Genomic DNA, 23,514 nt, shown 5'->3' with positions numbered 1-23,514 from the left:
AGCCCAACAGCACTCTCCAGTCTGATTTTAGATTGGAGACAAGCATGTGCCAAATTTCTTTGTCCTTAAAAGTGAAAAGAAGTGAAATATTTGTTGCAAAATATATTTGGGAACCAATTTCTATCCTTACAAGAATAATCGTTAAAAGATTCTCTCAAAAACTCAAAGAAAGATTTTTAGCAATAATTTTGAAATGTCGCTAATCAATACACTTTTAGGGACAAAATAATTTGGTACAAAAAAATTTAATTTTTGAAATAGTTTTGGTCGCAAAGATAGTAATTCATCATTAAATGATCAATATTGTTGCTAAAAATACAATAGCAACTAAAATATTTGCTCCCTAAAAAAATAATTTTATCTCTAAATTTGTCTCTAAAACTTTAATTTGTTGCATGTTGTTATTTGGTGTAGTAATTAAGGAGAAATCTACCATGTTCTTTGTGACATCTTAAATATTTAATTAATACCATAATCAATCACAATAACAACAATAATAATAATAATAATAATAATAATAATAATGATCGTAATAGTAAAATAAAATAATTAATGTTGTAGGTGGTAAAATATAATTTAAAACAAAAATCTTGGTCCAAAAAACGAAAAAAATTTAGCATAAAGGATAGAGAGTGTACACGCATACCTTTGCAACACTTGTTGGACTGAATTTGGACAAGTGGTCGAATTTTACGTGTCACACGTTGCCACACATTAAAAGCTATTGAAGGACAAACACATCTACCAAAAAAATTTAATTTTTGAGATAGTTTTGGTCTCAAAGATAGTAATTTATCATTAAAGGATCAATTTTGTTGTTAAAAATACAATAGTAATTAAAATATTTGGTTCTTAAAAAATAATTTTATTCCTAAATTGATTTCTAAAACTTTAATTTGTTGCATGTCGTTATTTGGTGTAGTAATTAAAGACAAATCTACCATGTTCTCTGTGACACTTTGAATATTTAATTAATACCATAATCAATAATAATAAAATAATTAATGTTGTTGGTGATAAAATGTAATTTAAAACAAAAATCTTGATCAAAAAAAAAAAAAATTCCCACTATACATAAAGGATAGAGAGTGTGCATAGCTTTGGTGACATGCATAGCTTTGCAACACTTGTTGGACAGGTGACTAAATTTAGACAGGTGACCGAATTTTACGTGCCACACGTTGTGTAGACATCCCATTTTTGACCGACCTTAAGACTCAGACGTCATCGATTGAGCGCTCGGTGAAGACGCATGTTGTGCTCGTTCTGAGATTACAGAGTCTCGACTGAGAGCCTTGCTTTCGGACTTCAGGACTCTTTTGTACTTTGCCTCAGTTTGCGAACCAGATTTTGTTTTCTCTTCCCGAAGGGAGAGAGAGGTCTTGTAGACCATCTCTTAGTGGCCGTAGGCTACTTTTCGTGGTCGTAGACCACTGTTCCCATTTGGAGACCAGTTTTCGATTTTCAGAGCCGTCGGCTGTGCGCCTCGATTCGGGACTACTTAACTTTCTCCGTTTGCTCCGGTTTTTGGCACACACCTTGTTTCCTCTCTCTAGAGGGACACTGTGGCCCGGGAGACCACCTTCGTGGTCGCACGCCACTTTCGATGCTTAACGGTCAGTTTTCAGGGCACCCAGCTGAGCGTTTTGGCCCCTGAACTCTCGTTTTGCATCCGTCTTGGTTCATTTTTGGCATGGACCCTATTTTCATTATTTTGGAGGTGGTACAAGGGTGGGAGACCACATTTTCTTCTTGGAGATCACTTTTCCCCGCCGGCCGAATTTTCTTGTCAAGTAGCTGGTCTCCCTGACTTTTGAGCCACATTTGCTGGTCTCCCACCACACCACTAGTTTGCATTGAGTGAGGAGACCATCCTTAGAGGCTGCCGACTAGCTTTTGTGCATTGACCCTTTTGACCCTAGCCAGCCGACCAAGGCAAGTGGTCGGCCGACCACTTGAACTGGTCGGCTAACTTCCCCCTTTTCTGTCTCACTAAGTTGATTCCAGCTGTGCCAGCTGGAGGACACAGACTGGATCCTCTATACACGTATATGGAAGATCTTCACTCTTGGTTTTAACCTTCTAGGAGAAGCTTTGGACCCTTGGCTCTATAAAGGAAGGGTTCATCTTCCTTTGCAAGGGTTCAAGAGTTGGCTAAGGCACATACATACATATCCTTTTATATTTCTCCCTTTAGGCCTTGAAAGGTTGAAGTTCTTGATCCCTTTGCATACTATCTCCTAGCACAACACCTCCACTATCAGCCTAAGCACTTTGGAGCTTGTTTTCAGCGGCTAAAGAGTTGCTGTTTTGGTCCAGAAGCTGCTGGAGTGCTTGAGCTTCAAGGGTAACACCATATTCCCTCTTTTGGTCTTTATTTTGCTTCATCTTTTAGCTATACTTGAAAGCATATTTGGGCTTTGTCATAAACTGAAAAAAGTCTTATTTTGAGGTCCTTAACATGTTTGTTTAAGACCATTTTTCTGTTGGGGGTCATCTACCCCCTTTACATCCTTCATTTCATCTTATTTTGAGCCATGCCTTAGGGCCTTTGCATTGACCTTTGTTTGGTCTCTTAGCCACTGAAATCTAGCGGATTTTCAATGGCTAGCATGCTGTTTTGAGCACCAAAATCAGAGAGGGGTGACCCTCTCACCCCTTGTCTTGTTTACTAGCATATTTGGCCTAACAAATGAGCCCTTATTTGCATGCTTCCAAGCCATGTTTCAGGCCATTTTTGGTGGGTTTTAGGACCTGCATAGGCTCTGTCCAGAGCCCATTTTTCCATTTTGGATGTCCATCTTGCATGTGTAGAACAACCCTCTTTATAGCCTATCAAAGGAGTCTATCATTCTTGCATGCATAGACCATGTTTCAGTGGTTTTTTGGGCTTTATTTGACATGTCATACCATTGGATTTTGCTGGTTTGGTGACCTCTTGATTTCCTCACATGCTTGTGGTGCAAATCCTCTTTACTAGCTTACATTGCATGCTATTTTAGCCTTTGATTCTAGCACTTTTTGGCCATGCTTTAAACTGATTTTGTGCATGTTTGGCACTGCCTTAGCTCTATTTCTATGCCTCATGGTCGAATGATGCTTGCTATGCATGGTTGTAGTTCAATACCCTTGCCTAGCTTTGAGTTTTGGAGCCTATTGCATGCTTATGTTGAGGTGTTTCCATATAGCGATCCCGGTTGCCCCTTTACTATTCTGTTGTGTTCCGGACTTGGTTCCGTGAAGTTGGTAGTTGTATCTATCTTGTTGTCGTCCTTTAAGTCCGCTTGATTGAGTTTTAGGATGTTTTGGGCAGGGTTGCTACAGGTTGGTTAGGCCTTGGTTTCAATTTCTTGTTGCCTAGTTTTTAGGCGGTCTGCTCGAGCGAGTCTTCTTGCGCTCGAGCGGGGATTGCACACTCCCAGTTATTCGTGTCCCTGCAAAACTTCTGTAGGTGTGATTTTTACGCTCGAGCGGGTTTCTTCACGCTCGAGCGGTGGTGCTCGAGCGGTGGTGCTCGAGCGGGTACTCTGACGCTCGAGCGGGTAGTACCTTTTCGGTGTAAGTTCTGGGAGGGGAAAATCTACGCTCGAGCGGACTGGTTTTCACGCTCGAGCGGATGTGCTTTATTCTTGTGTTTTGGCGCTCGAGCGAGTCTTTTTGCGCTCAAGCGGACCTAGTTTTTGTTCTTGACGCTCGAGCATTGTGTTTTACGCTCGAGCAGGAATGTCGTATATCAGTTGGCTGTGGGACAGTTTTAAATCACATTTTCTCATTCTTTCTCTCTCTTACTTTTCCGAAAAAGCCATTTGACAGCTCCTCTCTCTAAAACCTTAACTTCTCTCTAAGTATTGATCTAGTTAGGGTGTTTTCCTCACCTTTGGCCTTTACAAAAGAGTTGTTGATCGTCGAGGGCTATCTTTTGATCCGAGAAACTCATGGTTTGGAGCAAGTTCATTTTCATCATCTTCTTCATTGGGTGTCATCTTTTGAGGTAGAGATTCCTACTCACTCTTATGGTCTTTGACCTAGATTTTTAGTTGTTTTGATAAAGTGTTGAACTTGAGAAATTTTGGGACTTAGGGTTTCAAAATGTGTAAAAAGGGTTTTGTGATTTTGGGCTCATAACTTGTATTTTGGGTTTCAAAGTGATGATATAGTTGTTGGTTGATGATATTAGGCCATTGGGTCAATATTGGGAAATGGGGTGGAAAATCCTAATTTGTTGTATAAATTAATTGGCATAATTAATTTGGAAAAATTGTAAACATATGAAATGGAGGAGGAAATAATGAAATTGACTCATTATATGGTTGAAAGGATTGATATTTTATCTGTTGGAGCTTTTATTATCTGTTTAGAAATAACTGCTTAGGCTATTGGTGGAGGGTAGTTTTGATTGTTGTAGACAATGCATGATGATTAGGCAAACTAAAACTAATCAATTGGATATGTCATAGAGTATGACGGTTGATAGCATACATTAACGTTATGTATTGATTGATTGCGTATATGACCTTTGTGTATATATGTTGTGTGTGTGGGAGGAGATAGGGGATGTACTCCACGGTTTAGGGGAAGATAGGGGATGGACCTCTAAACCGGATGTTGTTTGGGAGGAGATAGGGGATGGACTCCACTGATACAGCTCATATGCATGTCAGATAATGTGTTGATACAGCTCGTATGCTTATCTTTGGAAGTGTTGATACAGCTCATATGCTTGTCACTAGATGTGTTGATATAGCTAATATGCATATCTGTTGAAATGTGGATAAAGCTTGTATGTTTATCTCTTGAGATGTTGATACAACTAATATGTTTATCTATTGTAAAATGGGAAATGTTTAATATGAGTCATTGTCTCATATAAGTGGTTGGCCAGGTTCTGAGCCATTGATGTAAATTGTGAAATTGATAGGAAATGAAAACTGAAATGAAACATGAACATAGTGATCATGAAGTGGAAATGGATTATGAATTGGTTTATGAAAGTTGAACATTTATCGATTGCTAATGTCTTAGTCATTGCTCATACTGTGTTTAGCATATCTCCACTGGGCGTTGGCTCACCCTTTATGGGACATTATTTTCAGGTGCAGGTAGTATGCCACCCCCAAGGACATAGTTTGGATGATGATGAGAGTTGAAGACTCTTTCTTTTGTTTATTTTGATGTATTACATGTAAATTCAAGCCAAGGGCTTAATATGTATTGAGTTAGTACTCTTCTTTTTGTAACCAAGTATTAACTTGGAAAGCTGTAAGCCCTTAGGGCATTTGCTTTGGTTGTTAACATGTAATACAATTGTAAGAATTACTCTGATGAATAGAAATGGTCGATTTCTTTTGTATCAATGCATGTCTAAAATGTTGGTTTAATGTTATTATTTTGAGGGCGTTACATTCCATGTTTTGGGACCATTGTGCATCATATTTTAGAGCTTACATGTATGCCATATTCCCATGTTTTTCCCTCTTTAAATGCATTTGAGAGTCGTGCTTGTATGCCTCGTTTTTGGACCATTGCATGAGCTTCATTTCCATGCCTTTCGAGCCACCATTTTAGTCCATTTTCCCACTGTCTTGGACCTGCCTAGGGTCTGTTTGGGGCTGGTTTGGCCATTTGTGCATTGCTTTGTGTACCTCTAGTGTAATGCGCTCCACTAGTTTCGGTATTCGGGCCATCTAGCATGCATTGTGTGAGGTGTTTGCATGATTTGGGACCATCTTGCATGTCATTTCAGAGCTGAAAAATGTATGATTGTATGCCATATTTCATCCCTTGCCATGCTTTGGTAGAATGGCATTTGATGCCTTAAGTTCGGTCCATTGCATTGGGCATGTTTGCATGAGTGTTCCTGCCTTTAATTTCATCATGTTTGGCCACTGATTTGAGTGTGGATGAGGCCCATTCATTTTAGTTTAAGTCCATCTTGCATTGTGTATGCCATGTCCATGTTGTCTCATGCTTGATCATTGCATTGTGTATGCCTTAATCATTTCATTGTTAGTCTCTATATGTGCATTGCGTATGCCATATAATTTTAATGTGCATTGAGTATGCCATTGATTATTTCATAGCATTGTGTATGCTAGTAGCATGCTTGCATATCATCATTTGCATGTTTGCATCATTTAGTGGCATTATGTTTAGGTTGCATGTTAGAGTTGCATTCATGCATGCCATGTGTATTGCATTGTGTTTGGAGTAGGGTTTAGTCCAAATACGGGAAACGAGGGACGTTTCGTTCGGTCGCCGACACTTTTGACTGTCCATGATTGAGTTATTGGCTTTACTTGCTTATGTTTGCATTCATTTCACATCGAGTGGTGCAATTCGACCCCTCGGCCATCATGCATCGAGATGCGTGATTGGTGGCACGGGGATCGAGGACTACACTCCCTAGAGCTTATGCAATGACGGGGAGAGTGGTCGTGCACACATATGTTGAAAATACTTTGCCATGCCCTTTTCTCGCTCTCTGTTGCAGCAAACCGGAAACCAGCAGCAAAAACTGGTCAGCAGCCTTCTGGAGCTTTATACAGTGTTCTGGGACCAATTGCAAACAGAGTCAAATTGGGGCATCGCGATGGATTTCCCGACAAGGCGACTCGAGCATGCATGCATCCCTTATCATTCAAGGCGGAGCTGAGCCAGTCCATTTCATATATTTTGCATGCTAGCTTATTTATTTTAGTTAATTTGTTAATTAATTAGAGTTGTGTAATAATTAGCTGTAATTCGTTATTCATTCGGTTGTGTATTATTTATTCGGACCCTCCGAGGAGGGCAATGTTGTAATAAGTGTGCGTGTGTGTGATGTATGTCTTCCAACCCCACGTCTTTCTCCCTTTTATTTACCTGCTTATGATGGTTAGTTTTAGGGCATGTTTCAATTAGCATCTATATGTTCGCATGTTTGCATCCATTCATCTGTCTTGCATGCACCGGGCTCGGCGCATCATACTAACTGCATTGTATTTCAATTGCAAGTTGAATACATGTTATCTGTTGCATTTCATATGTCATGTTTAGAATAGCCGAGCCTATCTTAGTTGCATTTTGCATGTGTTGCATTAGCCATCTTAACATGAACTAGGATCATGCATTGATTACTAACTAGTTTCTGTTTTGGCTTGGAGTACTCGGTAAGTATTTATGCTTTAGCATCCTTGCATGTGTGTGAGTGACTGCCACTACAAGAAAAAGCACCTCTGGCGACTAAAAAAAGTCCTTTTTTAGTCGCCAAAAGTCGACTTTTCACTTTCCCCGACTAAATATTTTAGTCACCGGTTTTGTCGCGAATACGTGGTCGCCGGAGGTATTAGCGACTAAAAATGTTTTAATCAGCAAAAAACAAGTCTCCAGCGACCAAATCTTTTGTCGCCAATAGTCAATTGCATTTTTGAAAATTATACATTTAGCGACTAATCTTTTAGTCACCAATAGTGAATTATTATTTTTTTTTATTTATACATTTGCCAACTAAGCTTTTTGTCGCCAATAGTCAATCTTTTGGCGACAACACATTTTAGTCGCCAAAAGCATATTTCAGGAAAAAAAAAAAAATTACCCTCTGTTGTTGCCAAGTTTCGAACCACCAACCTCCTACATTCTAAACCTTTAGCAACACACTCTCCCCACTATGCCAGTACAACATCACATGAATATAAATGCAACATATATTATTTATATAGTATATTGACCGATATTAATACAAAACTATATATATAAATAATTATTTTTATTTAATATAATTTATGTAAAAAATAAATTATTTACTAAAAAAAAATTGAGGTCACTTCACCAATTCTATAATTTTGGGCTACTAATTATTTTTTAATCGCTAAAAAAATAAGTTCCGCCTAAAAATAACTAGTTTTGGTGACTAAATCTGTTTTTAGTCGCCAAAAACGTCCCCTTTTGGCTACTAAACTGAATTTTAGTCGCCAATTGCCTGTTTTTAGCTACTAAATTTTTTTTAGTAGCCAAAAAGCTTCACTTTCAGCGACCAAACTGTTTTTAGTCGCCAAAAACCGTCACTTTTGGCTACTAAAAAACCTTTAGTCGTTAAAACCCATATAATCGGCAACTAAATTGACTTTTAATCGCCAATAACTATATATTTGGCTACTAAATTGTTTTAGTCGCCAAAAGTCTTCACTTTTGGCTACTAATTCCATTTTAGTCGCTGAAAGTGCTACTTTCAGCGACGAAATTTTTTTTTTAGTTGCCATTTGTGCTTTTTGTTGTAGTGTGCCATGATAGCATGCTTACCATAAGGCTATGTGCTTACGTGATATAACTACCTGAATGCCTGTGGGTGAACGTTGGGTTGCTTTAATTGGAATAATTCGTCGAAACTCGTGTTTTAGCCTACTTGCGAGTAGCAAACTTCAATCCATTTTCAAAACAAACGGATATGCAATACTTTGTTCCAACTTAGACAATCTAGCCTATACTTTGTATGCTGTGCGCATCACATAGTAATTCTAAGTTAATAACCAGAATAAAAGCACATAATGTTTTCAAAACTCGATATCATGGTTAGTAGAGGTCGATCTTTGATCGGGCTAGAGCAGCTCACGAAGTGACCTTCCCTAATCGTACCCAAGTTCCCGAGCCGAGGCAACTTTGGTGATGACGGACACGTGGCCTTAGGCACGAGTCAGGGTTTCCTAAATCCCCCCCAAAATAAAATATTTAGGTAGCGACTCTATATCTGGCAAAGCAGTCCATATTTGGCACTTCTTTCTAAAAATCAGTTTTTCAAAACGATTTGCCGGATTTGGACTCTTTGATGATTCATCAGTCTTGCATTACACTCCGCGAGATTAGATACAGGACCGTGACATTGAGTCCGAACTGTAGTGAGCCCAAATGAACAAAATGAGATTCCCTCCCAGGACGTTCGGGGACGTCTACACGTTGCCACACATTAAAAGCTATTGAGGGACAAAGCACATTCACCCACTATAAATACTTACTGAGTAGAGTTACTGGAGCAAGGATTCCCTCTTTAACTCTCTTACTTAATTTCTTATTTGATGAGTTATTGGATCAACTTTTAGGTCAAATTTTGATGATTTGAACCGTTTATATTTTAAAATTTGTCATGTATATCATACTTGTAAAAAATTAAATTGATTGGATATCAAAAACCACGTAAACTAAAAATTTTATTAAACAATAAAACTGTTTATTAAATTTTTTTAATAAACGGTTTTTAGTTCTTCCGATATTCAATCAATTTGATTTTTAACAGATATGATGTACATGACAAATTCTAAAATGTACGGTTCGGATCATCGAAATTGGGTCCAAAAGTGGACCTAATGACCCATCAAGTAGGGAAGTCAAGGAGGGGATCCTTGCTCAGAGTTACTGAGCATTAGGAAAAAGAAAATAACTGAGGCAGCATACGGGTAATAGCAGGGGCTCAATAATAGAAAAGTAAAAGTTAAGGGTCAATAGTAAGGTGAGTTATATTATACCTTAGGTCATCATAATATATTTTACGTATGTTTTGAGTTACCATAATTTATTTTACACAATATATATTTTATAAATTATATTAATATTTCAATTACGTAGATTATTTTCTGACATCTATTTGCTAAATTGAAACCTATGAATATGTTTGTTTAAATTTTAGAAAGTATTTGACAATAATCTTATAAACAATTATTTTCTATAAGTACCACCATAGGAGTCCCATGCCTTGGGGGACATGCCTTGGGAGATTTAAATAACCATTGGCCCCCCTGTTTGGCCACTTTATAGTCCTCTGTTTGTCATGGATCCATTGACCCCTGTTCTGATTGTCACTTTAGTGACCCCTGTTCTATTTTGTTCTGTACCGTAGTTATGATTATTTGCTTATATGATTTCCGCATTCTACCTATGTGAATTAAAATTAGTCATGTATTTCAATTAGTTATGTATTTCAGTTACCAAACTAATTTCTGTTTAGCCTAATAATTATTTATGGATTTTGTTTGTACCCTCGTGCTCACTGTATAATATTTCTCACTTTGCCATGTACTTATAACTGTTATCCCCTTTCAGGTGATGAAATTTAGCGGGGTCGGGATTGGAAATGAACCGTGGTTTTTTTTTTATTTTTTATTTTCTTTACTATCTGTAATTATGATCGGACTTTTATAATAAAATGAAGTCCAGATGACTATTTTTCTTTTTACTAATATTTTTGGTACCCATTTAATTTATTTAATTTATCCATTGCGCTATTAATACAAAAATGTTAGAATTATTTTATTTTATTTTTATTATCTTGTTGCGACGCCGAACCTTTAGATACTGAGTTTGGGTCGTCACACTGGATTTGGGTCGTGACATTCTCCTTAAAAAAAAGTGCACAATAAAGTCATAATTTTTTGTGATGAAAGCATTGAATGTTTGTGGTGTTTGTTGTGATACGATATAATAAAATTGTAAATAGTAAATTTATGATGTGCTTTTTAAAATTATGAATGATGAAATTATAAATATTTATACTTTTTTTTATGATATTTTTTGATAAGAAAAGTTATAATTTTGTGATAAGAAAAATTATGATATTTTATGATTTATGTTATAAAATTTTATTTAAAAAAATTATAAAATACATATCCCATATACAATCTTTTAAGAGGTGTCCATTATAACATGTCGCACTAAAATGTTGATAGGATCATAGGACAACATGACCATCCATGCCAACATAGGCCGACTAAGAATAATATCGAGCCTAACATGTAACGATGCTGACAATGATAATTTAGACCATTTAGCTCGTAAATTTTGTAGCGAAAGTCGTCTGTGTAAAAAATTAATTTCATTAGATATCGGTCATTAGATGAATAAATTTTATTTCATTTTATAAAATGAACATTTTAAGTTTACACTTATAATTGTCATCTATTTTAGAAAAACAAAATGTAATTTATTTACTTGTTTACTGATGTGTAATGAAACTTATGTTTTGCACAACTTATTTTTATTACTATATTTACAAGATAAATGGTTTAAATTATTGTTAGGAATCCAAGATGAGACCATGAAATAGAGTATGAAAAGATATGAGGAGAGCAGGGTAGCAATGAGTCATTCCCAATGAAAGTGCACACTGGAGAGAGAATTATTTGGTTTCCAAATTGAAATTAAGAAGACTAAAGTGATGAATGACTCTATTTACATACCACCTTTCATCTCAATGTATATCACTACTTAATGTACACTTTTAATAACTTGATAAATACAAAATTTGCTCATTACACACCACAATCTTCCATCTTTACCCTTACACACCCCCACTCACATCTTTCATCTTCACCCTTACTCACTCTCGTAGCCCACCCATGATCTTCCATCTCTCCCTCTATTCTCTGTTTCTTCAAAGACGCCAATGGTGAAGACCCATTCTCCTCCATTCTCTATTTCGTCAAAGACGCCGGCGGAAACAACTCCACATTGGAGATATAGTAGGTGAGAATTCTCATTTTGCTTAAATTTAAGAGTTTTATGTATGTTTTTCCATTGCTATGAGCATTGTATATGAATGTTTGATTTTGCGAACAAGTGGCATTGTATATGAAAGTTTGATTTTGTGAACCGTTCGACATTAGTCTGTCAAACATTAACCTTTTATCCGAAGTGTTTCTGTCGAAAAAATTCAATATGTCTGACATTTTAGTGTCGAACTTAAGTAAACTATTTGGACCTAGTCTGTCGAACAAGTTCAATATGTTCGAAATTTGAGTGTCGAACAAAATTGAATAGTTCGTCTTTGTACTTCCGAATGGACTTATCCTTCACTGTTTTCTGTTTCATTTTCATAAATGGATGACCCTTTGCGTATTCCACCCATTGCCTCAAAGAGACGACATCATGCATTAACAAATCCTGCTTGTGGCCGCCCTCGAGGTCAAATGGACTTATCCTTCACTGTTTTCTGTTTCATTTTCATAAATGGATGACCCTTTGCGTATTCCACCCATTGCCTTAAAGAGACGACATCATGCATTAACAAATCCTGCTTGTGGCCGCCCTCGAGGTCGACGTCGATCGAGGTCAAGGTCAGGATGATATATATTTTTCGTTGTTTCTTTAAGGATTTTTGGTTTTTGTCTCAAGGTTTTTAGATTCTTGAGAAAGAAGATATGTAAGTAACGTTTGAGATATTTGATGTGTATTGTATTCATTATTATCCTTTATGGTAATTTTATAAAAGGTATGTATCATAACTTTTTATCCTTTGTGGTCATTTTACATAAGGTTAATATTGTAATAAAAACTAAACTAATTAATGGTGTGCCTTAAAATGAAAGGTAGTGTGTAAATAGAGACACCCTAAAGTGACATTTCACTTAAATTACAAAAATTAATAATGTAATTAACCCTATATTTTTTTCCTGTTACCACATTAATTAAAGTAATTCTTTTATTTGATTGAAAAAAAAAAATAAAATAAAACAAACTAATCACAAATCACATAACAAAATCTTCTCACATTGGGGGACTCACAAAAGAGTGAGACTCTCCTATGAGAGACATGTACTTTATAATTAATTTATATTTTATTTTCACCGAAAGAATGTGAAATACCTTCTTTTTTTTCTTTTTTTTGGCCATCGAAAGAATGTGAAATACTAAAGCTAGGACTAAACATTTATCAAATTTCTCTCTCTCTCACTTGTTTGAAAAATGTTGTTGAGGCTTATTTTGAAAACTGACTTTTTTTAGTTTATTGATTTTTTTTTAAAAAATATACACAAAAAAATAGAGAGGTAATGTGACCCAGATAAGCCAATAAACTAATAAGTTGGTTTTTTTTTCTAATTGTCAAAATTGGAAAATTACAACCTAGTGTAATGTTAGAAAAATAATTATAAAATTATGAAAATTATGAAAAAATTTATAATTTTAATTATTAATATTAATAATTTTTTATTAATTTATAATTGTTTTTATAAAAATAAACTAATATGTAATTTCCCCAAAGTAATTATTCATGTTATCTCAACATTGACTCGGAATCAAACCAAAGCTTCTTGCTTAATGTAAAATAAATAAAAATTAAAAATTAAAAAAATAAAGCTGAGATTCTGACATTATCTAATGGTTGAATAATGGTTGAATAATTAGTTATTCTTGTATGAGAGGTCATTATTGAAGCTATCTTCATAATAATCCACAATAAAAAAAATAAATAAAAAAATAAAAAATAATTAAAAAGAACAGAGCGTAAGGTTTTGTTTGGCAACTTTCAGTTTTAATTAAAAAGTTAAAAATTATTATAAGTTGTTACATTACTTTTCTATTTTTCTGTATAACTTTTTATAAAAAGTCAAAAAATTATTAAAATAATTTGTTCCCATACACTATCCATTTTTATATTTGATCACTTTTTTATTTTGACTTTAAAATTTTTGTTTTTATTTTTAACTTTGATCATTCATGTTTTGATTTTTTTTCTCAATTTACTCATAAAGTTAATTTCTGTTAAAAATTAAATAGAAAATGACACACTGATAATTATGTGACATAAAAATATTTTATTATATATAACTCATACTTTTGATACAAACTTAAATTTTAATATAATAATATATTTTTATATTATGTGGCACTTATCGTAATTTTTTTATTTAAATTTGAAAAAAAAATTAATTTTAGAAATAAATCGAGAAAAATTTAAAATATAAAAAATCAAAATAAATAAAATAATAATAATTTTTAAAAGTCAAAAGGATAAAGTGACCAAACAGGGCAAAAGTGTAATAGACTCAAAGCAATCGTTCAAAAAAAAAAAAGACTCAAAGCAGAATTACTTCTGACTTTGACTGGGTACCTATAATATAACCTAATGCTTTATTTATTTTACTAAGGATTGAAAACAACTTCTGTGATTGAAATTTTTTTTTTTTAAATAAAAAATAAAATAAATTACATTGATGAAATGTTTTAAAAATATATATATAATAAGTCTTACATGTTTAATGTAATTATATTAATTTTTCTTTTTGTGATGCTAAAGCAATTAAAATTAATGCAGATAGTGTGTAGGCAAAAAAATAAACAACATAAAATATATATTTAGTATAAAAGAGATAATAACATTATTTTTCATCTATACAACTAAAAAATTATTAATAGAAAAAAGACAAGTGAATTGATACGAATTAAAACTTTAAAAAAACTTAATGTAATTATATTAAATTTGTGAGAATGTATTTTCTTCTAACTTTAAAAGAGATTATATAATTTATTCCAAAAACAAATTTTAGTATTTTTTTTTAAAGAAAAAGCTATCTATCAATATTCACTAATAGAACCAACCACCATGTTTGGTTCCAAAAAATTGAATCAACTTTTTAAAAAATTGAGTTTTTTATTTTTCGTATTTTTTTTTAGTAATTTTTTTTGATATTTTAGATCATTTTTATTTTTATTTTTAGAAACACCTAATCTAAATACACTTAAAAAAATAAATATATTGTATTTATTTTTGTATTTTATTGTATTCAATGAATTTTTAAATTTTTTTTGTATGAATTTTTTTTTTTTAAAAATGTATAAATTTTTTACTTTTTAAGTATATTAAGATTACGTAAATTTAAAAATTAAAAAAAAATTTAATTAAAATATTGAAGTAAACCATTAAAAATATAAAAATATAAATTAAAAACTTAAAAATTTATTTTTAAACATTCAAAATCAAATAAGATGAAGTATCAATATTCATTCATATATCAATTGATTACTTTTTCTGATAACGTTATTCCCAAAAAAAAGCCTGCCACTGTCCTTTAAGGTAAGCCAATCACTGTAAGGGATAATGGTGCACTTTCTTAGGTGTTGCTAATGGAGTTTGAATACATTTCTATGACCAACGGGGGTTGGTTAAGTGATAACACCTTCGAATCTCTCGTTTAAGATTTGAGTTCGAGTCTTTATATTTTTTTTTGTTAAGATTAAACATATTTTTTAGCGTTTGAAATACGTGAGAGATCTAAGTTTCGTTTCCGACGTAGGTACAATAGAATTCTCTACAGATATGTTGTAGGTGCTAAAGAACAATATTCCCTAACGGATATGTTAGAATAGCCTATCTGCATATCCATTTTATGAATCTAAAAAAAAAGAATACATTTCTATGATTTTAAGCTCCCAAAATTCAATTCCACAAAAACGTTACTTATATAATTATTTGATATCTTTAATTAGCACTTTTGAAAAGAATCTTGAAAAGTAACTGTTGGTGGCAGATCTAGCTTATGACAACTTAGAATAGTGAAGTAAACAATCTATAAACAGAAGATTAATTTCTTTCTAAAATCTGACAAGGACTGTGTAAAAAGATCAAGAACTAAGACAGCTTTCAAGTATGATTGTAGCAAATAAAAATAATGAGTGAAATTATTTTCCATTAATAAATAATCATAAATAAAATTAAGTAAATAACTCATGCTTTTTTTTAATCTAGCTAGTTCTCACTATTACAATCTGAAACTACTATTTGATATGACTACTATATTTGATATTTACTTGATTATAGCATGTAAATGAGTTTTTGAAATTAATCAAGTAACAAAGGTGTTATATCTTTATAATATATCACTCATATTTTGACCTTTGATGAAATAGAAGAGAGAGCGACTAGACAATGAAGAGAGAAATGATAAAGAATGAGGAGTGAGATCTATTCCACATCATTAAGAATAAGGAATGTTAAATTAGAGCTCTCAAACATTTTTATCAAGTAAACATTATATTTGCAGTCTAAATTGATGAAATTTGTGTCACATGCACACATTTTGAGAGTTGGCTACAAAAAATTTAAGTCAAAATCAAATGAAAAAAGAGAGCATTACCTTTCACTTCATTTGACTCATGTCAAAACCCTAACCCTAATTCTAACTCAATAACGCTCCCTCAAAGCTCCTCTTGCTATTGTCTACCACATCCCATCCCTTCACCCAACCCCTCCAGCCACTAAGCACTACCACCTCTTCCTTTCCCCACTGTCCTCGCGACCCTTTTCCCTACTTGAAAGGGAGAAAAATAAAATATAAAACAATATATTGAGGTTATTTATACTTTTTATTAATAGAATTAATTTTTCACGTTAATCCCAAAATAAGACCTAGATTTTTTCCATTTATATTTAAACATAAAGGTCGCCTTTGTTTGTCGAATTAAATTAGATGGAATTATAAGTACGATAGTATTTAGTGATGGAATTATTAGTGTACTGATATTAGATTGGAGATATAAGATAAAGTGTGTTTGTTTATACACCGTCAGATTAATAATTCCTTTTTGTTTTGCTATTTTTGGATGGTATTAATATATGAAATTCTACAATTGCCCTTCTTTCATTGATAGAATGATGTAAAGCAGGGGGCAAAATTGTATTTAGGCATCAATCTCACAGGAGCTCTCCCACAGTTGAGCTACTCCAGTCATAGTACTGGATTGTTAATCTATCTAGGGTGCATTTGTTTGGACGGACTGGATAAGGAGGAATTGTAATTCATCAGACTATTAGTCTTGGGATATATTGTCCCGGACTATTTGGTTAGACTAAATTTGTATCTTATGTTTGTTTAGTCATGTGATTATATGTCTGGATTGGACTATTTTTAGTTATCCAATGTTTGTTTGGGATATTATGGAGAAGGATAAATGTTCAAATGACTATTTTATCATTTTTAATTATTTATTAAGTAATAGCAATATTAAACATAGCTTTAATATTTTAATTATTTTTAGCTAGATTGAATAAAAATTTGTTTTATTTTATTTTTTGCACAATATTTTAATTATTTTAATTTATTATTTTCAATTAAATTAAATTTATAATTTATAATTTATATTTTTTATTTAATATATAATTTTAAATTAACGACAATAAAAAATAATTTTATTCAATATATAAATTAAATTTTCAACAACACTAAAAAAATTTAATTTATAAGGCCATAATTTATAATTTATTATTGTTAAATAAATTTAATTTATAATTTATATTTTTTATTTAATATATAATTTTAAATTAACAACACTAAAAAAATAATTTAATTTAATATGTAAATTTAATTTTTTAACAACACTAAAAAAATTTAATTTAGAATGCCATAATTTATAATTTATTATTTTTAATTAAATTTAATTTATAATTTATAATTAAAATTTTTTATTTAATATATAATTTTAAATTAACAACACTAAAAAATAATTTATAAATATTCATAAGACTATTTCATCATTTTCTAATTTGTTTGCTAATTAATAACATGGAGGGTAAAATAGACATTTCACAAAATAATTCTATGGGATACCAATCCCATAGTTTTTTATCCCACCTCCCCCATGGGATATGATAGTCTTTTATTTGTGGGACTAATAGTCCGAACTATTAGTCCGAAGCAAAAAAAATGAAACAAACAATGGACTATTAGTCCGATGGAATTAATAGTCCAATCTCACCCCCTAATCTTTCAAACCAAACACACCCCTAGAGCCTTAATCCTCCCGTGCATTCCCAAACCAAACATGTCATTGGTAAATCCCACCTCATACACAATCCATTCCCAACCTTCACGCGACCAAACAAACAAACCCAAAAGGGTTGAAGTAATATGTTCAATCTTAGTGTTGAGAAAGCACAAGAAATTCCATGATTGATGTCAACTGTGTGGCTCCATTAATGGGTGATCTGGTGGATGTGAGCAAAAGAGTAGCTACTATTTTTTGAAAGTGGGTTCCTAGAGCAATCAAATAGCAACGACCACCCTACCAAAACCATGACAAAAAATTATCATAAAACATATAAAACACGAGTTTTTTTTTTTTTTTGGTTCTGTTACACGAAACAACTTCACTACAAGAAAATACATCTTTGGCGACTAAATTTTTAGTCGCCAAAAGTCCCTTTTTAGTCGCCAAATGTCACATTTCCACTTTCCCCGACAAAATCTTTTAGTCGCCGGGTTTGTCGCAAAGAGACGGTCGCCAATATCTTTGGCGACTAAAAAAACTTTTAGTCGGCAATACACAGGTCTCCAACGACTAAGGTTTTAGTCGTCAATAGTCAATTCCATTTTTGGAAATTATACCTTTGGCGACTAAACTATTAGTCGCCAATAGTGAATTAATTTTTTTATTATTTATACATTTGGCGACTATTTTTTTCGTCGGCAATGCTCAATCTTTTGGCGACCACAGTGTTTAGTCGCCAAAAGCATTTTTGAAAAAAAAAAAAATTTTCCCTTTGTGCCTCATACCTCCCACGCTTCGAACCTGAGACCTCCAGGTGGTTCCAAACCTTAACCACACACTCCACCCCACTATGCCACTGAACCATCTCATGATTGTAGTTGCAACTTATATTTTTTATATATTACTTTCACCAGTATTAATACAAAACTATATATATAAATGTAATTATATATATATTCAAAATATAATTTATGTAACAAAAAAATTATTTATTAAAAAAAATTTAGATCACTTTTGGCGACTAAAAAAATTATTTAGTCGCCAATTCTATTATTTTTGGGCTACTAATTAATTTTCCGTCGCTAAAGAAAACTATTCTGCCTAAAAACCTACCCTTTTGGCGACTAAACCTGTTTTTAGTCGCCACAAACCTCCCCCTTTGGCTACTAAAGTGAATTTTAGTCGCCATAAACCTGTTTTTAGCTACTAATTTTTTTTTAGTAGCCAAAAAGCTTGACCTTCAGCGACCAAACTGTTTTTAGTCGACAAAACAGGTACAATCAGCGACCAAAGTGGTTTTTAGTCGACAAAACCTTAACGTTTGGCTACCAAATGGTTTTAGTAGCCAAAAACCCTAACCTTTGGCTACTAAAAAATTTTTTGTCGCTAAAACCCCTATATTTGGCGACTAAACTGCCTTTTAGTCGCTAAAACCATTGCATTCGGCGACTAAACTCTTTTAGTCGGCAAAAGTCACCAATTTTGGCGACTAATTCCATTTTAGTCGCCAATTCTACGACTTTCAGCGACGAAAATTTCCATTTTAGCCGCCAATAGTGTTTTTTGTTGTAGTGCTTATAGCACTGCCATGATTTCCATGCATGTGGACTGTAATATTGTGTTTGATTGAGGAATATGAGGAGAGATTTGAAAACGAAAATAAAAAAAAGTATGTGAAATATAAATAAAATATGTCTATATTTCACCTAGTTTCACACATCTTTTTCTTTTTCTTTTCCAAATCTCTTCCCAAATCCCCCAACCAAACACATGAATTGTTAGCTTGTGTCAACCCATCCAAAGATTAAATGACAATGCTACAAAGGTAAGAAAAAGAAATTTGAAAAAGGATTTGAATAAATGACCTAAAAAATGACATGTATGTGCCATTGGAGTTAGTCCAATAGCCAAAACTTGAGTTATAAATAAAAAATTAAAGGATTTTGAACTTATTTCTCAAAATTTATATTATTTGCGAAGTTGAGTTTTCAACTTGAAGTTTTGAAAACTCAATTTGAATTTTTTCTATAAAGAAGTTATTTGAATTAATTAAGGTCACAATTTGATAACACAATCTAAAACTAAAGTTGTATTTTCAACACACCATTTCAAAAAAAGACCTCTCAAGGAAATAAGTTTAAAGGCGATGTGCCTTTGATAAAAATCTCAACTAAAAGAATCTATGTGAGGACACATGTTCAACTCTTCCTCTCCTCCTCCAATGTACCCAAGAAAATAAAATAAGATGTTGGCCAGATTTATTCGTAGGTCTCATTTGACAGCATTACATTTTAGCCTAAAAGTTAAAAAGTCACAAAACAATCAAAAACTTAACAACCTATATGAAAAAATTAAAAATTCATTTTTCTCTCTACTTTTTGCATACCTTTTCGTAAAAAATTAAAAAGTCATCATAAATATATTAATTTTTTTTGCATCATGTTTTAACTAAAAAACTAAAAGTTACTAAAAAAATCTATTTCCAAACGAGATCTTAGTATTTTTCATATTATTTCAAATTCAAACTTATATCAGACTAGAATTACTTTTTCTAACTCTGTTTAATAAAAAAAAAATACACGATCGGAAGGAGGTAATGATTGCCATTAATAACTTCATGGGATTCTTTCTCACAATAATCAAGGAAAGTAACAATCAAGAAAACTAAACCAAGGCATATATTCAAAGTGTTTTGCAAAAGCAAATGTTGCAAGGACCACATAATGGGGAATGTTATTGCTTGGATGATCATGAGTTGAAAATAGTCTTTACATATGTGTATATATAACTACATATAAAAGAGGCACTTTGCTTGAGGTTTTTTTTTTATAAATAATTTATTAATAGTGCCTATATGTTGAGTGAAATTTTTTTCGTAATTATACAAATATTCTTGATCAATTATGCAATAAGTTTTTTCGTAATTACGTAAACATTCTTAGTCAAATATAAAATAGATTTTTTTCGTAATTATGCAAACATTCTTGATCAATTATGAAAAATAAATATTTTATTTTTTGACAAATTACAAATACACTTATAAAGTTTGTTTAAAATATAAATCAGTCCTATAATATTAAAAATTAAAACTATCATTTGTTATAAATTTTAATTTAACACAATACTCGAGGAGAGAGAGAGAGGAAAAAAAAAACTCTTCTCCTATACAATAATAAATTATCAAAATTATTTAATAAAAAATATTTCTCATATCATTAAAAATTGTTAATTGACATGATGATTTATTTATTAACAAAAGAGTTAATTGAAAAATATTTTTCTTATCATTAAAAATTATTAATTTACTTAATGATTTACATATTAATAAAATTGATCGTTTGTTATGCGAGTATGATTTATGTATTAATAAAATTAGTCATTTGTATATATATGTATTTTCTTCTGCTTCTTTATTAGTTTAGTGACTTATCTTAGTAGTTTTTTTTAAATAGAAGAATTATCTTAATATTTGTTTTATATTTATCTATTAAGAAAAGGTACACACCATAATTTTTTTTTTCATATATTCGGAAGAAATATTAAAGACTCATAAATTCACCCAAAATGATATGGTAATAGAATTGGAGTCGACATCATTGAGTATATAACAAATCAAAAAATATACATATCATACCACAAAATTCTATCATATATCTAATGATTTATTCTATTCAATTTCATATAACAATATTTTAATTTTTAAAAAAATTATCAAAATACAAAACTTAAACATACTATCATAACAAACTAGTATGTATATATATGCTCTATGGTTGGCATGTGCATCAGTTCCTTGAACAAATGGATAGGCTTGGTGTTAAAAGGTTTATATTCCCTCCTTGACTCCCAAAATATGCCTCTGTAGCACACAACTTTTTAGTTGTTTTGAGATCAAACAGCTAGGATGATCAGTACTAGGGAATGCGTTTGTTGAAGTGCCTTTGCTTTAGAATCTTCAACACATTGAACCCCTCACAACACTTATACCATAGTTCTAAGCAAAAAGGCTAGATGCTCCCTCCTTTTAATCACTTTAATGTCAAGTGAAAAGAATATTTTTATTTTTATTTTTATTTTTATTTTTTGGTGATTCAACAAGAGCATGAAACTTGGATTAGTTTGGTTTGGTAATAGTAGCATGAAACTTGAGCCACTGCATTCTGAACTGCAGTGCAATAATGCTATTTGCTACAGCTTATCTGAGAAGCTTATGGCTTCTTATATTTGGATGTTTATGCTAGATTGTTTGGTATAGTTCAGCATATAACTTATCAGGAATAAATAATTTAAATAAAATGATTATCTGAAAGTTAAGAGAGAGATGTTTTCGACTTCTACTTTCTGATTATCAACTTTTGATTTATAATAAACTGACCATACAGACCCATATCTTATATAGAATAATTAGCCAAAGAAATTTTAAAACAATCAGAGTGGCAAAAATCTAAGTTGGAAAGAGACAGCATGCTAAAATTGTTGATGTTGAGCTAGGTTAGACAACTAAGGGATGGATTTGGAATTAGTCTAATCAGAGCTAGTGAGATCGGACGACTAGGGGATGACTTTAGAATTACTTCAAATTTGATTGTCTAATCAGAGCTAGTGCAGTTTGACAATTCATGGATTAGTTTAGAATTACATCAAAATTTGATAGTTTCATATGAGCTAGTGAGGTTTAACAATTCATGGATGAGTTTGGAATTATTTCAAGTTTGGTAGTTTGGTCAGACACGACATGCACAACTCAGCTGTCACTTCATTTGGTATATTTCCTAAACCAAGTAGTATTTCAATTTGGGCTTAACTCAAACTTGCCTATTTTTAGTGAGCTTTCATTTTCTTAGTCATTTCTTGTTTGGTAAGGATTAGAATTAGGTCATTATAAATAGACAATTAAAGATCCTTGAAAGACAATTCAGAGTTTCATTTTGACATGGGTAAGTCCATAAAAGGTATAACCTACCCCTTAGGGCCCAATACATAATTCAAATACTAAAGCTCAACGTTGTTGGAGTTTAACATGGCATTAAGAACCAATGACATCTAAACACATGGCAAAAGAAAGACAAGCCACATAAGCAGACAAAGATCCTGCAAAGTTATTGCACTGCACATCAGCCATTAATGAAGTCTCTTACAGCATTTATTGTGATAACCCCTCCCCGTCGAGACAGAACGGCCTCACCATGAACAAGGCAAGCTAGAGTATAGACTTTCGGCCAAAATGACAGGTCGGAAGGGACAATGAAATGATTACCAGAGAATATAAGCAGGCATCGAGGAAAAGAAGAAAGTTAAGCTTTCTATCTTTAATCTATCTCTACATTCCATCTCTCTTTCTAACTTGCTCGTCGGAGGGTTCGCTGGGGGACTCCCCGTTTACCGTTGAACTCTTGTGCAGCTTCCTCTGTGGGCTTGGTACCTCGGACACTGGTTTGGGAAGCGTGGATCAGTTCGATCCATTCCATCTAGAACACGCTGTATCATCAGTTGGCACCGTCTGTGGGAATCCTTTTGCTCCGCGGGGCAGTTGTGCTCATTGTCGCCGGAGACCCTTTCTCAAAAACCCCTTCCTGCCACCTACTAAAGTGGATGGTTACAACTAGATCTATGGCTTCTCACCACAATGTTGCCGACCACCAAGCCGACCCTCCCAATCCAAACAACCCGTCGCAGTATTTCACCGAGCTCACCAACAGTATTAACCGCCTGGCTGAGCAAAACCAAGCCCTGATTAATGCTCTACTCCAAAGAAACCTTCCTATGCCTCCTCCACCACCTCCAGATATTACACTCAACCAAGAACGAGCCCTGAGCCATACTATCCAGCAGCCCCATCCACCCAACTTGGAAAGCTTGTGGCCCCCTCCCCCAGATATAAACTCGCTACCCCGGGTCCCACCTCCATCGGTCCAGGCATCCACACCCGAGGGAGAGGCCAGTAGTGTCCAGCCCCCGCTGCATTCCGGCAGTGACAACGTTCCACTTTGGGACGCGGAACTCCGAGCC

The sequence above is a fragment of the Camellia sinensis genome, chromosome 1, assembly GCF_055761805.1.
Source record: "Camellia sinensis isolate YWXY chromosome 1, ASM5576180v1, whole genome shotgun sequence".
In the NCBI taxonomy this organism is placed as follows: Eukaryota; Viridiplantae; Streptophyta; class Magnoliopsida; order Ericales; family Theaceae; genus Camellia; species Camellia sinensis.
Note: the sequence above shows the minus strand (reverse complement) of the source record.